This window comes from Triturus cristatus, chromosome 4_1 (assembly GCF_964204655.1).
Source record: "Triturus cristatus chromosome 4_1, aTriCri1.1, whole genome shotgun sequence".
NCBI lineage: Eukaryota > Metazoa > Chordata > Amphibia > Caudata > Salamandridae > Triturus > Triturus cristatus.
The window spans coordinates 354222950-354240268 of NC_140585.1; the positions used below are offsets into that span (position 1 = coordinate 354222950).

General features: G+C 43.6%; 1 long non-coding RNA gene across 2 annotated transcripts in view; it reads left to right on the forward strand.

Annotated features, from left to right (window-relative positions):
• The window catches only part of LOC146854935 (uncharacterized), a 425965-nt gene that overhangs the window by 204875 nt on the left and 203771 nt on the right, over nucleotides 1-17319 (forward strand). For both annotated transcript variants that reach the window (XR_014981253.1, XR_014981254.1), the window contains exon 4: nucleotides 15607-15755. This is a non-coding gene — a long non-coding RNA (uncharacterized LOC146854935). The remainder of the gene's footprint in view (nucleotides 1-15606; nucleotides 15756-17319) is intronic.

Consider the following 17319-nt stretch of genomic DNA (forward strand, 5'->3'; position numbering starts at 1 on the left):
GGAGCAGAGGGTGATCGAGGACGGGGAGATATGGATGAGCGGGAAATGGGAGGGAGTGAGGAAGGACGAGGCAAGGTGGGGGAGGGGGAAAAGGGAGGAAGTACAGTGGGAGAAGGAGGGAGGGGAGGGGTGGTGGAATGGGTGGGGAGTTGGGGAGCAAGAGTAGAAGGTGGGGAAGAATGGTGGGCGATAGGAGAGGATGATAAAACAGAGGTGGGAAGAGAAATATTCATACTGGTGTTGAACAGAGGGGAAGAGTAGAGATCCTAAATAGGAGGAGAAGGTTGAGGAGTCGGAAGGGGGTCAAATGAAGGCCAAAGGTAAGGGGAGAAGAGAGGAGAAGAGGCTGAACAGGGAGGGGAGGACAGGGGTTTAGAGGAATGCCAAAGGTACGTGGAGAAGAGAGGAGAGGGTGCTGTACAAGGGGGGGAGGGAGGGGGTTCCAAGGAAGGCCAGAAGTATGGGGAGAAAAGAGAGGAAGGAGCGGGACAAGTACTGTAAGTTATGAACGGTGATTAAAGGGGAAAGGCAACAGGTGGAGTGAGGGGGAGACAAGCAAGAATTGTCGAGGAAGGAGACATGGTTAGGAAGCATGGGAAGAGGGAGGGGAGGTTGAAGAGAGAAGGGAGGTGGAATTAAGTGGACGAGGGATGGGGAAGAACGGAAAGGGATGAGGTGACAGAGGTAAGGAAGGGGGAAGGTAAGGAAAGTTGATCGGTAGACCATGGTTGTAAGACAGGTGGAATAATAAGGGGGGAGGTTGGTTGGATTAGGGGGGAGGAGAAAGCGTAGGAGAATCGGGCAGGTGCAGGGTGGGGAGGGGAGGGGGAGTGGATGCCGGAGGCAAGGTAGAAGAGCTAGGGGGAGGAACCAATTGGGAATGGGGAGGGGTGGGAGAAGAGGGAGCAAAGGTAGGGGGGAACAAAGGGTAGGCCTGTGACTCCCGGGAACGCGGCCTGATCGAGTATCGGGGAGTCAGGGGGGGAAAACGGAGAACGGAGATGAGCTCAAAGGAGAATCCGGGGAAATCATAGTTGTAAGGGTTGGACGAAGGGAGTGGAAGAGATGATCAAAGAGGGAAAGACAGGAGTCTGTAGCTTGTGTCAAGACAGTACCATTATTGTAAAGTGTAATGGTGAGAGAGCCATTAAAGCTAGTGGAGGGGGAAATTTTTAGCCGCTGTCCATGCGGGATAGATGAGGAAGAAGAGACGTTGAAGGAATTGAAGAAGCTGGTGGACCAGGAAGGGATATCGTGAGTGAAAAAAATTAAGTCATTTTTGAGTTTCCCTAGGCACCCATTATGGAATTGATCAACAAAGAGGGAATCAGGGAATTGTTCAATGGTGTTGTGCTTGAACCGTTTTGCTGCTGCTTTGGTCAGATTGGGTGGGTAAATGACTTTGAAGCAGTTAACTCCCGACTTAATTCGAATGGAAGCCATGATAGGGAGAGGAAGGGCCACCAGGGTAGCGATAGCGCAAAGAAGAGGAGGGTGCATATTCCGGAAGTCAAGTGAGGATTATCCAATGAGATTGTGGACAGGAGGTGACTAGAAATGCACGGTCAGGGACTCTGGTCTAACTCCCCTCTAAACCATCATACCAGTGGGATAGAAGGCTAGGTAGTGTCCAGTGGCGGAGAGGGAGTGGGATCGTAACGGGGCCAAAACCTACCACCCAGGGAATAGGACCTCCAAGTATGGAGGTCAGAATGGGAGTGGGAGTCCCCTAGAGGATGACAGTGCTAGGTAGAGACATTGATCCTGACCTGGATTGAAACCCTGGGCGAAGGCAGCTCTCCGGGCAGGTATATGGCCGCCGTAGTAGCAGGACCAGAGGGGAGGTCATCATGGTTAAGCAGAGACAAAGGCGGTTGTAGGGCAAGTAGAATAGGACCGATAAGGAGGAACTCTTGGCCACCCAAGGTGGGCCAGCTGGCCAGAATGAAAGATGTCCAGGACCATCTATCAGCTCCTCCCAAAGTGTGGCATAGAAGAGTATTCTCAGGCCCCACAACGATCGCGGAGCTCGTCTACATCAGGGTCCCCTCCAGGCAGTCAAGCGATTGCACCCAGGCCGCCTCCGATTACTGCAGCAGTCCCCACTCTCCCAGGGGGCCCGCCAGTGCACAGCCGCCTCGTTACTGTGGTCTCCCAGGAGGAACTTGTGGTCGATACCCCTGGCAGCCCATACCCACGAAGCCACAGAGCCCCTCTGCAGATTATACTCACACCATTGCTAGCGGCTGCGCATGCGTGCATGCATGATCCCAGATCTGGCTCAGACATAGCTGCCACAACCGAGTTCCAGCGCTTTCTCCATACTTTCCAGCACTGTTTGCACCTGTTCGAAATGTTGAGGTCCACCAGTGCTGGCCACTTCTGTGTTTACAGTCATGGTCACAGTCGGTTTCCAATCACTGTCGAGTCGGAGACCCAGCGTGTAATATCCACCATCATTTCAGTCTTCTTGCAATTTTGGATGTCGACTATCAATCAATTATAGCCAACCCCACACACAGAGTGTAGGAAAACGTTCTTTCTACGGGTTTTTTATTTTTATTTATTTTATTTTTTCAATTTGATACAGCGCAGACATGGCCCGAAGGCAAGGGTACATCAAGTTACAGTTCAAGAATTAAATTCAGACATTTGCATTGGTAGCTGCAACCAGAACAAATACAGTAGTTGGTCAAGGGTCATAAAGGGTTCAAGCATCGTTTTAAGATAGTGGCATAGCATAATAAAGGTAGTCAGTATTCTGGTGGAGAGAGTACTTACGTATGGTCAAGGGTGAAGGTGAAGGTGTCTGTCAAATAGAAGGAGTTTGAGGTCATTTTGTAAGGTGGCTACGGAGGTTTTTAGGTGAAGGGAGGGAGGTAATGAGTTCCTGCTTCTTGTGGCACTACCAGAGAAAGACTGGCTCATGTACCGTTCTTGACTGAAGGTGGGGGTGGGGGGGGGGGGGGGGGTTCCACAATGAGGAATTGGGTATTTCTGAAAGTTCTATTTGCTCCAGAGATTTTTAGTTCCTCATTCAGATAGGAGGGTGAAGAGGAGTGCAGTGCTTTGTGGGTAATGCAGTCAGTTTTTAATTGGGCCCAAGCTTCAATGAGAAGCCATTGGAGGGTTAGCAGGGAAGAGGAAATGTGATCAAATTGCTTGATACCTATAACGAAGCACGCTGATGCATGTAGTGTTGTTCACAGGTGGGCCTAGGTGAACTTTGGGAATGCCTGAGAGAAGGACAGTTCCGTAATCCAGTCTGGGGAGAACGAGAGACTGCATCACTGTTTTGAGGTTTTGTTCTGAGATCAATTGTCTGATTCCTCAAAGCTGCCTGAGTTGGTGCAACGTGCTTTTGCCCACAGCTATGATGTGGCTGTGAAGGTTTAGATAATTGTCAATGGTGATGCCAAGTGCTCTAGTACTCTCAACAGTGGCAGGGCAGCCATACAGGGCAGAAAAGTTAGCTATCCATTCTTGTACAGGGGTCTTTGCTCATAGAGGTGAGATCAAAAGAAATTTAGTTTTAGCAGGTTTGAGTTTCAGGTGATCCTTAGACATCCAGTTTTGAATCTTAAGGAGTGTGATTGAAAGGAGGGCAAGGTCTTCAGGGGATGAGATTTTCATGTACATTTGAGTGTTGTCGGCATAAAGGTGGAAGAGAATCCCAGAGTTTCTGAGAATCACACATAGTGGCTCTTGGTAGAGGTTAAAGGGATTGGGGGAGAGGATTGAGCCTTGAGGGACCCCTTGATCTATATTGACTGGTCCTGAGAACATATTGCCCATTTTCACAATTTGGTATGGTTGGTTAGGTGTGAGGAGAACCAGTTGAGGACAGTGCTTCCACATCCCATGAGTTGTTTCAGAGTGCAAAGGAGGTCCAGATGGTTGTCAGGGTCGAAAGCTATGGACAAGCCCAGGAGGACCAAGAGGCAGGAGTTACCAGAGTTGAGGATTCTGTGGGAGTCATTGACTATTTAGAGGATCACAGTTTCCATACTGTGGCCCTAGCAGAAACCTGATTGGAGAGTGTCTAGTAGGCTGTTTGTTTGAATGTGTGAAGTGAGCTGGGACACTATGCAACTCTCAATGGCTTTGCCTAAAAATGGAAGTGTGGAGACTGGGCGGTAGTTGTTCATGTTCTCTGAGTCGAGAGATTGATGTTTCAAGGGAGGAGAGACTTGACCCACTTTTAGTCATTCTGGAAATAGGCTCTGTTGAAAAGAGGAGTTAACCATGTTGGTCCACAGGGGGAGAAGGCGTGTGGCAAGAGATTTGCTAATAGAACCTGGAATGGCGTCCTGAAGGTGGAAAGAGGGTTTCACTTTGGAGACTGTTTGCTGTAGGTCTTGTTTGGAAATTGGGCAGAACGATGACCATGAATGCACCAGTGCCTTGCATGGTAGAATCTCAGTATCTGGGGGTTCTCAGGTGTGTAGCGAAATATGGATGCCTCTAATTGTTTAGCACAGAAATCCACAAAGTTACTGCAGTGGGCCACTGATGACTCAAGAGCTGAAGCGGCAGAGTGGTTTGTAATTTGTGCGAGAATCATGAACAGACGCTTTGGTCTGTTCTTTGCAGAATTCATGAGTACTTTGATGTGAGAGGATTTAGCTCTGAGGATTTGATCTTAGTATTGTTTTCGCGCTATGTGAAGCTTATTCTTACTCAGGTGACAGGGTGCTAGTCTCCATTCTCTCTCACACTTTCTGATAAGCTTTCTTTCTTCATAAAGTTCTTTTGAGAACAAAGGACTAGAGGGTTTTGGTCTGGATAATTTGCACTTCAGAAGTGCACATTTGTCTATAAAGGATTCCATGCAGGAGTTGTATTTGACCATGGACTCATTAATATCAAGGTGGGGTGTAATCACAATTAGGGTAGGGAGGGCCATGCTGGCCATGGCTTCTTTGTCAAGGTTGGATGTGTCCCTGAACCATATTGTCACTTTCTTGGGTTGGCCGTAGGTTTTGGTAAAAGAGCCGGAGAGGGAGAATGGGATATATTCATGTGGTCGGACCAGTCAAATGGAATGGGGTCGTGAGACAATAGATTGGGGAACTGGAGATTATCAGGTCCAGAATGGAGCCTTTGTGGTGTGTGGGTTTATGGCAGTGTTGTTGGAGATTATTGTCTTTGTGAATGGAGGTAAATGAGCCCTCAAGGCTATTCTCTTTGTTTCCCTACTGGATGTTGAGGTCTCCAAGGAAGATTGTGTTGTCTGAGCTGATGAGTTGAGAGGTGAAGAGATCCATGCATTCCTCGATGAAGGTGTTGTTTTGACCCGATAGATGGTAAATCACATTAAGTTCGATGTTGGAGTTAGTGGATGTGGGTATTTCCTTTGACATGAATTCAAAAGACTGTACCTGAGTTGTTTGGAGGATCCTGCATCTCAGTGAGTTTCTGTGAATGAGTGTGAGACCTCCGCCTTGTCTATGTTCCTGTTCTCTATGCACAATGGAGTAAATAGGATGTAATAGAAGGTCTAGAGCATGGTTAGATGAGTCGTTGAGCTATGTTTTGGTGAGGATCAGGATATAAAGATTATGGGCCAGGATCAAGTCTGATATTTCTAGACAATGTTTGACTGCAGGCCAACAATTGTGTACCATGCAGTTCAGTGAGAAGGTGTTGACTTTCTGACTAGGCTGTTCAGGGAGGGAGGTTGTGTGGTGTGTGAGTTTGACTGCGGTCTGAGATAAAGGTGGATAAAGGTGGAAATCAGGCAGCCCACTGCGGAAATAGGGGATGGGGGAGCGGAACTTGAAGCTGCGTAACTCTCGAGTAGATAGGATAGGTCTGAGTTGTCTAGGGGACATTGTGTCTGTTTGGGTCTGAGTAGATGGTTGTCTCTCGGTATGTAGGAAGCAATGGGGTGGAGGGTAGGTGGTGGGTGTTGGAGGGAGCAGCAACAAGAGGATAGAGAGATGCTTAGATGGGATAGAGCTGAGAGGATGTCGATTCTTCGAAAGAGGTGAGAGAAAGAGAAAAGTAGCTGGTTAGGCAGCGGCCAGTTATGTTAATCAATTATGGTTGGGGGAGATGTTGGTGGTTGGTATCTGGTGTTGGGAGAAGTTAGGGCAGTGAGCGATGAATGTAATTCTATTTTCCTTCAATAGATATGATGAGTGAACAACATGACCTATTTAGCTCTGTCTAATCTACATTGTGGGACAACTTGCAGAGGATTACAGATTTCTCTTCATCTATTAATCTTAACATTGCATTTCCCTAATTCTAACAAGCGTTGGTAAAGCCCATAGCTTCTAGTGGGATATTTTTCTTTCACAAACACATAAAATATGAAAAGAATGGATCACATATACAAATATAAAAAGAAGGGTTCAAGGGTCCAGGTACACTAGTCTAGCACCAAAGTGCTTTCCTTCCTCTCTGTTAATTGATTAAAATACGGTGTCAATAGTATGTGTGAAGTCTAATTGGCTAGCGGCAAGACGCCCTCGGGCACGAGTTTGCGCTATTACAAATAATATTCATCTTAATAATTTAAGAATATCAGGAACTACATGTACAAAACAGTCTATGCCAGCACTGGGTCTACCAAGGAATCAATGGTAGCAAATTATGGCGGTAATAACATTTAGGGGCCGATTCGATCCTGTAAAAATATTCCCCGTACGAATCGTATCTGGATTTTTTACCGTACGAATCGTACAAGTCCCGTACAAACTGGCAAGTACGATTCGTATGTGAAAAAGTCCATACGAATCGCATTGGGTAAATTCCCCGACACGTCCTCGGGTCGGAAAAGGTGTCCAACACGTCCCCGGACATTTTTACGTCCGAATCTGAAAACTGAAGTCCGAGCGCGCAAGTACGATTCCTACCGTCCGTCCGATTGTACAACCGTATGGTAAAAAGACCGTCCGGAGCGAACTCCTATAGCAACCATGGCGACGTCCAAACAGGTGCCCGGTACGCGCCCCCCCAGCTCCCCGTATGTATGCGCCGCCCCCCCCAGTCCCCCGTATGTACGCGCCGTACCCCCCCAGCCCCCTGTATGTACGGCACGTACCCCCAGGCCCGTAGGTATGGCACGTACCCCCACCCGTGTATGTACGACACGTACCCCCACCCCCGTAGGTACGGCATGTACCCCCACCCGTGTATGTACGACACGTACCCCCAGGCCCGTAGGTACGGCACGTACCCCCACCCGTGTATGTACGACACGTACCCCCACCCCTGTAGGTACGGCACGTACCCCACCCATGTATGTACGGCACGTACCCCCACCCGTGTATGTACGGCACACACCCCCACCCATGTATGTACTGCACGTACCCCCACCCGTGTATGTACGGCACATACCCCCACCCCCCTAGAGGGGGGTGGGGGTACTCGCTGGGGGTCTGCACCGCACCTACGGGGGTGGGGGTACATGTCGTACATACACGGGTGGGGGTACGTGCCGCCCATACACGGGTGGGGGTACGTGCCTTACATACACGGGTGGGGGTACGTGCCGTACATACACAGGTGGGGGTACGTGCCGTACCTATGGGGCTGGGGGGACGGCGCGTACATACGGGGGGCTGGAGGGGGATGGCGCGTACATACGGCGGGCTGGGGGGGGACGGCGCGTACATACGGGGGCTGGGGGGGACAGCGCGTACATACGGGGGGCTGGGGGGGGAGACGGCGCGTACCGGGCCCCCTATTCCGCTCGCATCGCGGCGTCCTTCGCTTTTCCGGCACTTTTTGGGTGCCGTAAAAATATTGCCGTCCGGACTGCTGTCGGTGCGAATCGTACTTGCTGGGACGTAAAAACATGCCTAACTCCGTCCGGACATCACGTCCGCGGTGTCCCGGATCACATTCGTATGGATTTTGCTGTCGGTCGGTGTTTTTTCCGACTCGTACGGAAATGGTGTTTCCGTAAGAATCGTACTTGCAAGTTTGTATGGTGTTTTTACCAGGTACGAGTCGGACGGAGAAAACACTCCGACCGACGGTTCGTACCCGGTTTTTCCAGGATCGGAATCGGCCCCTTAATCTATGAACAAATATAAAAATATATAATTTTGCACATAGTAACCCAAGATACATACATGCTTCTAGGAAATATGCTGGAGCAATTTTGAATAGTGGCCGAGAATAGAAGATTCATGGGCATGATAGCTGATGGCTAGGCCAACCCAACCTTATGGAGGGGTCAGATTTACTATTCCAACTCCAAGTTCAGTAATAGTGGGGAAAATATAGGACTTTGGAGGGGTCAGATTTGTAATTTTCCCTCCCTCCAACCTAAGCATCACTTGGGAAAGTGTTGCACTTTAGGGGAGTGGGGAGGGGTTGATCCAGCGGGTTACCAACCTCAGGTACTCAACTACCATATACTCACTTGGGCCCATAAACACACACTCATTCATAGAGGCTAGTAGATACCGCTGGGGTCAATTTATTGTATTAATACCTGTAAGATGAATTTATCTAATAATTTCTTACCAAACCTCTTGATCCAGTATACATTCCTCTGGTCAATGGATCTTTTAGTTAACTGAATAGGTAAAAATTATATAGAATAAACCTTCTTTAAATAACCACAGACTCTGGAGAGTTTTAACTGTTTTCTTGTAAAGTCATGTAAACCAAGAACCAAAATACAGTTAGAAAACCGTCTTCTCCAAGGAGAGGAAGGGAATAAAATTTGATTAGAATAATCGTTAAACAAAGTTATTATGATGACAGAACCTGAATAGGGAGGAAACAGAGAGAACAGTACAATGATATACTACATAGAATTATAGTTACCTAGAATGGTGTGGAAAATAAAAACATAAACAATATATAGTAAAACATTTCCCACTCTACTTCGCTTTTCCGGCACTTTTTGGGTGCCGTAAAAATATTGCCGTCCGGACTGCTGTCGGTGCGAATCGTACTTGCTGGGACGTAAAAACATGCCTAACTCCGTCCGGACATCACGTCCGCGGTGTCCCGGATCACATTCGTATGGATTTTGCTGTCGGTCGGTGTTTTTTCCGACTCGTACGGAAATGGTGTTTCCGTAAGAATCGTACTTGCAAGTTTGTATGGTGTTTTTACCAGGTACGAGTCGGACGGAGAAAACACTCCGACCGACGGTTCGTACCCGGTTTTTCCAGGATCGGAATCGGCCCCTTAATCTATGAACAAATATAAAAATATATAATTTTTCACATAGTAACCCAAGATACATACATGCTTCTAGGAAATATGCTGGAGCAATTTTGAATAGTGGCCGAGAATAGAAGATTCATGGGCATGATAGCTGATGGCTAGGCCAACCCAACCTTATGGAGGGGTCAGATTTACTATTCCAACTCCAAGTTCAGTAATAGTGGGGAAAATATAGGACTTTGGAGGGGTCAGATTTGTAATTTTCCCTCCCTCCAACCTAAGCATCACTTGGGAAAGTGTTGCACTTTAGGGGAGTGGGGAGGGGTTGATCCAGCGGGTTACCAACCTCAGGTACTCAACTACCATATACTCACTTGGGCCCATAAACACACACTCATTCATAGAGGCTAGTAGATACCGCTGGGGTCAATTTATTGTATTAATACCTGTAAGATGAATTTATCTAATAATTTCTTACCAAACCTCTTGATCCAGTATACATTCCTCTGGTCAATGGATCTTTTAGTTAACTGAATAGGTAAAAATTATATAGAATAAACCTTCTTTAAATAACCACAGACTCTGGAGAGTTTTAACTGTTTTCTTGTAAAGTCATGTAAACCAAGAACCAAAATACAGTTAGAAAACCGTCTTCTCCAAGGAGAGGAAGGGAATAAAATTTGATTAGAATAATCGTTAAACAAAGTTATTATGATGACAGAACCTGAATAGGGAGGAAACAGAGAGAACAGTACAATGATATACTACATAGAATTATAGTTACCTAGAATGGTGTGGAAAATAACCCCTTGGCCAAGGAATTGGAAAGGGTCCCCTGGGACAGATCAGGAGACAAAGGCTCAGTACAGGATTCAGGGACAGGATAGATGACCTCTTCTAGATACGACACCTGCATCGCACCCCTCTCTGACACTATCTTCCTCCTCGATTCTTCCGCGATCTTCTTCTATTATGTGCCTCCTTGGTTCTTCCGCGATGTTCTTCTAATTAATTGGCTCAAAAGTTCTAAGTCTGGATATGGATCTTCTTCAGTATTCTTCTTAATTCTCGGACAGCATCTCGGTCTCTCAGCATTCTCCGTCTCACTGTGTGTCTGATCTAACTAAACTACCTCAATTATACCTTTCTAATGGCATGTACCACCCCTAAATGTTTCAAATGTATGAAACTTCTAACTCTGAATGGACAGGAAAAGGGGAGATGATCATCACACAATGCTAAGTCTAATATTTTTCTTTAAGCTCATTGTTCTATGTTCCCGCCCCTTAATTTACATTCCCATGCTTTATTTCCCACCGAGTTCACATTTTTATCAAAATTATACAATTTAATAACTTCTTCATTCATCGGTCAGGAAGATGATTCTGTTCCCAGGACAAACAGAGGTCGTGGCCTTGGATGAGTTTCAAATCATGTGTCATGGTTCCTGGTGGGTTACAAATACGCATGTACAGAAGACACGTGGGGCATGGACATCTGTCATCCTTTGAGGCCCAAAATACGAACTAATAAAGAAGTCAGAAAGAGACATATTAAATTCAAACTAAAATGATTTCACTGTATACCACCTATCTCTATTCTAACCCCCTTTACTTATATAAATCTTTCGCATTAGCATTTTATTAAATTTGCAGGGTTTATCTTCAGCTTAAGCATGCGCATTAACAATTCCAAGCGGCTATGTTGAAAGCGATTGCGCAGCTGCAAAGATTTCCCTCCCAAGCATAGGTACGTCATTACTACGTAGATGTAGTTGATGCATGAGCAGCAAAGATTTCCGCATTAGCAGCCATTTTAATCACTCTCGTGTTACTTGTTAGTACGACACATAGGCAAGTTTCCCCTAAGCTTAAGTGTACTAATTTTTATGATGCATTATTAGTATTCATGAACACAATTATTATGGTATTACAAGTTATCTGAGAATATTGCTTCCGAGCAAGTCTCTTTTACGAGTCCTTGCTCCGTCAGGATGCAGATTTACTTTTCCCACTCCAACCGAAGAAGTAGTAAGAAATCATTGGACTTTGGAGGTGTCAGATTTACTCTTCCTACTTCAGCCTAATAGATAATAGGGAAAGTGTTGAACTTTGGAGGGTCAGATTTACTATTTCAACTCCAACCTAAGCAACAATAGGGAAAGTGTTGTGCTTCAGGTGAGTGGGGGTTCAGATCCGCATTACTATTTCTACTCCAAGTTAAGTGACAGTAGGGAAATCGTCGGACTTTGCTGGAGTAAGATTCACTCCAACTTTAGCACAAAAATATCACAAAAATGTACATTATAAAAAATCAATCAAAAACAAATAAACAATATGAAAAAATAATAAAAATTTTTTTTGTAAAGACCCATATATTCATAAACCATAATAAACAAATAATTAAAAAAAATACACTAATTAAAAAATAACTATTTGACATATTAATTACCAGTTAAAAACATAAACAATATATAGTAAAACATTTCCCACTCTACTCCGCTACTATCCCAACAGCCCACAAAATACAGTTGAATTATTGCTAAAATATTAAAGAAATCACACAAAAAGAGTGTAAAAAATATAAATATAACACATTAACAAAGCAAATCAATTAATATAAAGCTAAATATGTACATATTTAATAAACTAATAATTTAATTAAAATAAAAAAATAAAAAATATTTATTAATAATGCATCAATTAATGAATGTATCATTAATAATTTATATTAAATTAATAATTTAATTTACCAAATAAGGTTTACACATTGGAATGAAACTTGTTTGTTTTAAATATATTAAACTTCCGACTCTAGTCCTGTACAAACCAAAAAACCAACCAATAATTAAAAACTTACAATGAACCCAAAAACAACACATCACGATATTACCAAACAATAAAAAATGTACAACATAAGAATATGCTTCATCACACAAATTCATAAAACATTAAAAAATAATGAAAAATCCCCTAAAAATATTGAACACTTAAAAACTCAACATTATTACCCGTGAAATTCTGTCCCATGATAGTCTTGAAATCACTGAATCTTTTGATGATATATGTGTCAAACATCTATTTAAGACAATGTTAACGTCCTGCATCAGAGACACAATGTATGACACTGATACAGTGTTGCTGTGGTTAGTAGAAAAACAGTTGACTTCGGGTGCTGGATGACGTAACGTGAAAACTTAGTTTATAGATGGTAGATGGTAGATGGCATAATATAAAATAGTGAGCACGAACTGTCTTTAGTATAAAGTGGGAATTAATTTCTGCATATCTTTTGGTCATTATATATTTCTTTACAATGCTCTTCTTCATGATAGGTATAAATACAAAGTCAGTAGTGAAAGCTGGGTTTTCCAAATAGAGGTTGCCTACTGCTTTGTACAAAATCATTAGAGTTGTGCTTTGTAAAAGAATAAAGGTGCATGGAACTAATGTAGTTAAACTGCATATAATATATGTATATTTACATATTTCAAGGATATGTAGGGCCATGTTTACAAAAAATATTACAATGCAGAAACCCAAGTTTCTGTGCATGTTGTGGTGGGGAGAGATAGAAGTGCAGAGCCATATTGACTAAATGTGGCCTGCTGCTGTTCTTTTCCACTCTACTGGCACAAAATAGTTGCACAGAGCTACATGCACAACTTTGCACCATAGTGAAAAGGTGTGTGTATGCTGCCTAGCACAGGTGTTTTTATTACTGCAATGATACCCTTCCAGTACTAAATCCTATGCTTAGACATTGTTTTAAAATGTCACACATTGGAAGTGTGCTATACAATGCAACACACATGCAATGTGTTGAACGTTTGAAGAAATTACAACATTTCTCCGACTTAGTGCATGTCTCAAGGAAGAGTTATTTTGTGATGGTAAAACAGGTCAAATAATCTTTGTAGATCTAGTCAAAATCCAAGGATGGTAGCATTCGAACCACCCTAGTACCTCCCACGAATCCCCCCCTTGATGCAAAGTAGCACATGCCACTGTTTGTGCTACTTCGAGGACATCCTTCCAACACAAAAAACAAAGTTTTGCTCTGGAAAGTAAGGCAAACTTTGATAAGTCTGCACCAAGGTGTTTTGAATGTTCATAAGAGGAAGGCAGGTGTTATTATTAAATTGGACGATGCAGATTAAGGCAACAGGAATTTTTACTGATGAAATATTTCCAAGTGTGCTTAGTGCATGTAAAAACATATTACTCGTGCACTACAAATCGAACTAGATAACAATAAACATTGAGAGACTGAAGTGACAGAAAGTAGATGTTTTAGGTAAACCAGTATCTACATGCCAGTGCTCATTATGGTCGGTAAAGTCACTCGGGCTGGAAAGCAGGAGACGTTTCGCGCTATGCGTGAAAAGTGAGTCAAAGGAATTAAATGGCCAGGACCTACATCCATATATTTTTAGAATGATTGAGTGTACGCATGAAATATGCGGTCATGTCCTCCAGAGGCGTAGGTGATTCTTGCCTCTCAAACTCTGTGAGCAGGACATGAGGTGCTCAAACAGAGGACTGTTGCGGATCTGAATACGAATTAGGTGGGAGTTAGAAGGAAAGCATCACAATAGATTTGTGCTCGATAAAGTCAGAGCTATGCCTAGTGCATGCTGACCTACAGGTTGTCTTTGGTATACACAGCGCATATCCATAACAGATGAAAGGTACTATTTTACTTTATTGCATTTAGGTGATGGCGAAGGAGGCAACAAATGCATCTTTAACATGTTTCACCTATTCTGACAAACTTCCCATCTCTATTAGTTTGAATCTGTTTTTATTGTATTTGTGTTTAACAGCATTACAAGTATAAATATGCGAGGGGCGTGGCTTGAACGCCGAAGGAAATGGCCGCTGCCTACCGGAGCTCCGTGACGGAGTAGTGCGTTCGACTTCCCCCAGGGCTGCCTTCCTTCATGTCGAACTTCCCAGGTTGTGGGATCATGCTCCGGATTTCTGCCTGCACTATTTGAGTTGTCAATACAACCTAAATGAGAGCGGAATCGGCTGCTTTTTGGTTCCTGCGTCTATCGAGGCTCCGTGAGCGCCGCGGCCGCCATTTTGGATGCCGGTTTCCCGCGTTTCGTCCTTGAAGACTCTCCTCACATCCATTGTTTAGGTGACTGACGGTGAGCGCTTTTTGGCCCTAATTGTTTGCATTTGGGTTTCTATGTCTTCCTGGCGTCGTGGTATAAAATTACTGACTTTGGCTCTTGGTACATTAATGAAGTAGGTTAGTCACCTCCACCTCATTGGCTAATTTTTCAGAAGCAAGCTATTTTACCTGCATTTCTTGGTGTTCCATCTCTGGAATTGTATGGCAATGCCTCGCACTAGCCGTGGTGGCGCCCAGCAGCCCAAGTCTTCGTCTATGGCGGACCCTAATCCTTACAGTGTGTTGCAGGAGTCTGTGGAAGAGCCCGGCTCTGAAATTACTAATTCTGCACCTCTGCCTTCCGTTCCTTCATGCTCCAGTAATAAGTCACTTTCTAAGATTCCCTCTGCCTCTTCTGCATCTTCGAGTAAAAGAACAAAAATCAACCCTCCTTCTCCTCCTAATGTTTCACCTACGCTTTCAATGGAACTTTTATTGGATGAAATTCGCTCTCTTAAGCCATACATGACAGAGACTAATTTTCGCCTCCAACAACTTGAGGATAATTGGTCAAATACTGAGAAGAGAGTTGATGCCCTGGAAATTCATGTTGACTCTATTCAAGCTGCTACAGATCACATTCCTGTTATGCGAAGGGAGATTATGCATCTGTCACAACAAGTGGAGAATTTGGAAAACAGGAATAGGCGCAATAATCTACGCATTTATGGTCTTGCGGAAGGAATTGAAGGTCCTGATTCTTGTTATTTTTCCGCTCTTTTTTGCCAAAGCTTCTCGGGTTTCCTGCCACACCTCCTCTCAACATCCAACGAGCTCACCGCCTGGGTCATACTCCGAGCTCTTCTGCTTCGTCCTCTTCTTCGTCCTCTCATGGGAAGCCAAGAGGTGTTATTTTATATTTTTTGGAGTATACCGACCTGCTTAAAGTCTTGCAAGCTGCCAAGCAGAAAGGAAAGATTCTTTGGAATGGCTCTAATTTATTTTTTGCCCAAGACTATTCTAAAGCCACGGCAGATCGCCGAAAGAAATTTTTGGACATGAGGCCTGCTCTCCGTAACTTGAATGCTCGTTATGGGTTGTTTCATCCATGTCTGTTCAAGGTCACGTATCAAAACAAAACAACTAATTATGAAGATCCTGCACTTCTTCAACATTTTTTGGACACATGTAGAGATGAATCTATGGACATGTCTCGATCATAAATCCGGCCAACGTATTGCCCTTTGTTGTGTTCCTCTGTGTTATGCTTGGATTTTTGCATTTTCTTCTCTATGTCCCGTACATAACTTTGGTGGTTAACACTTTTTCTTCTTGTTTCCTTTGTAGATATATTATTGATTCCCTTCCTCCTGCCTTATTCATTGTCCCTGGAGGTCGTCGTCCTTCGTACCCTCGTCAGTCTTGGAGTTGTCCGTCTTGGTATGCTGCCTTTTCCTATGTGGCTTCACCCTCCCCATCCTCAATGTTTACCTGTGGTATGTCTTTATGATACATTATATTGCGTTCTTTTACCATGTCTTTTGGTTCTTTGTTTCTCTCCTCGCATAACGGTGTTGTTTTGTAATGTTTATTCTCTTATGGCTTTTTTCTCAGTTTCTCCTCCTTCCATGTTTCTTTTTTCTCTCCTCTTTTCTTACCGTTACATTACACATATTGCTAGTGTTGTTTCTCTGTCTCTTGTTCTAATTCTCTTTATTATCTCTTTTTCTCCTACTGTGTTCCTAGTTTTCTTTTTATCTCACTTTCAGTTATGTTCCTGGCGTTTATTGCTTCTCTTATCTCTGACTCCCTCTCGTTTTTCCTTATCTCTTTCTATTTATATTTTCTTAATCTTCATTCATTCTCTTATCCTAAACTTCTGTGCTGCATCTTCTCATTTTTCTTCTCATGCCAATGTTATTTCTCTCCAATTTTTATATGATGATTGTCTGAGTTTTCATTTATTTGATTGTCTTATACACAAGAGTTATTATTGTTATGAGCTATATATTTAGATGTCGTTAAATATTTTTACTTGGAATGTTAAGGGTTTGGGTTCCCCCATTAAGCGGCAAAGAGTTTTATCTCATCTAGCAAATTTAAAAGGAGATATTGTGCTGTTACAAGAAATCCATATACAAGAAGTTGAAGTTGCCAAGTTACGTCGTAATTGGGTAGGTCATGTATTTGCTTCTCCTGGCTCAGGGAAACGTAATGGTGTTGCAATTCTCGGTCATAAGCGGTTAAATGTCAAACTTATAAGTCAAACCAATGATTCTGAGGGTAGATGGGTCATTGTATCTGTATTAATTGATAAAATCCCTCTAACTATTTTTAATTTGTATGCTCCCTCTACATATGATAAATTATTTTGGCCCCAGATATTAGTCTCGTTAATGCAATCCTCTGATGATTATCTGATTTTAGGAGGAGACTGCAATATGGTTATGGATCCCCTCTTAGACCGCAATTCACACTCACGTTTCTCACCATCCTCCATTCATACTCAATTTACATCCACTATATCCCAACGCTCCCTTGTTGATTCTTGGAGACTCTGCCATCCTACACTTCGTGAATATACATATTACTCACCAGCCCACTCTTCACAGTCCCGGATTGACTACATTTTTGTTTCTAAAGCCTTGATCCAACACATTACCAGATCTGAAATAGGTTCCATTTTAATCTCTGATCATGCTCCAGTTTCTCTATGCCTTGATCTGCTTCCCCCCATAAAGGGTACCAGGAGATGGAGGTTTAATAATTCTCTCCTATTAGATCCCAAATTCACCCCAGCCTTCCTTGACTTCTCATCCCTATTTTTTGCTGAAAATGAGTCTCCTTTGATATCCCCTCAGGTACTATGGGATACTTTTAAAGCTGCCTCTAGAGATTTCATTATCTCGTTTGTTTCCCATAAAAGGCGCAATGCTTCCCACTCTTTACAGCTAATTAATACGCAAATTAAGCAATTAGAACATTCTTATTATTTAACTAAGTCTCAGTCTGATTTAAATAAACTTCTTAAGGCCAAACTCTCCTTTAACAAGCTCTCTA